This window comes from Oncorhynchus gorbuscha, unplaced genomic scaffold (genome assembly GCF_021184085.1).
Source record: "Oncorhynchus gorbuscha isolate QuinsamMale2020 ecotype Even-year unplaced genomic scaffold, OgorEven_v1.0 Un_scaffold_552, whole genome shotgun sequence".
Classification (NCBI taxonomy): Eukaryota; Metazoa; Chordata; class Actinopteri; order Salmoniformes; family Salmonidae; genus Oncorhynchus; species Oncorhynchus gorbuscha.
The window spans coordinates 366,701-367,501 of NW_025745383.1; positions in this window are offsets into that span (position 1 = coordinate 366,701).

Consider the following 801-nt stretch of genomic DNA (forward strand, 5'->3'; position numbering starts at 1 on the left):
TAGTAACAGTATGTGAGTTAATATGACTATGATATAGTAACAGTATGTGAGTTAATATGTACTATGATATAGTAACAGTATGTGAGTTAATATGACTATGATATAGTAACAGTATGTGAGTTAATATGACTATGATATAGTAACAGTATGTGAGTTAATATGACTATGATATAGTAACAGTATGTGAGTTAATATGACTATGATATAGTAACAGTATGTGAGTTAATATGTCTATGATATAGTAACAGTATGTGAGTTAATATGACTATGATATAGTAACAGTATGTGAGTTAATATGACTATGATATAGTAACAGTATGTGAGTTAATATGACTATGATATAGTAACAGTATGTGAGTTTATTACTATGATATAGTAACAGTATGTGAGTTAATATGACTATGATATAGTAACAGTATGTGAGTTAATATGACTATGATATAGTAACAGTATGTGAGTTAATATGACTATGATATAGTAACAGTATGTGAGTTAATATGACTATGATATAGTAACAGTATGTGAGTTAATATGACTATGATATAGTAACAGTATGTGAGTTAATATGACTATGATATAGTAACAGTATGTGAGTTAATATGACTATGATATAGTAACAGTATGTGATTTAATATGACTATGATATAGTAACAGTATGTGAGTTAATATGACTATGATATAGTAACAGTATGTGAGTTAATATGACTATGATATAGTGACAGTATGTGAGTTTATATGACTATGATATAGTAACAGTATGTGAGTTTATTACTATGATATAGTAACAGTATGTGAGTTTAT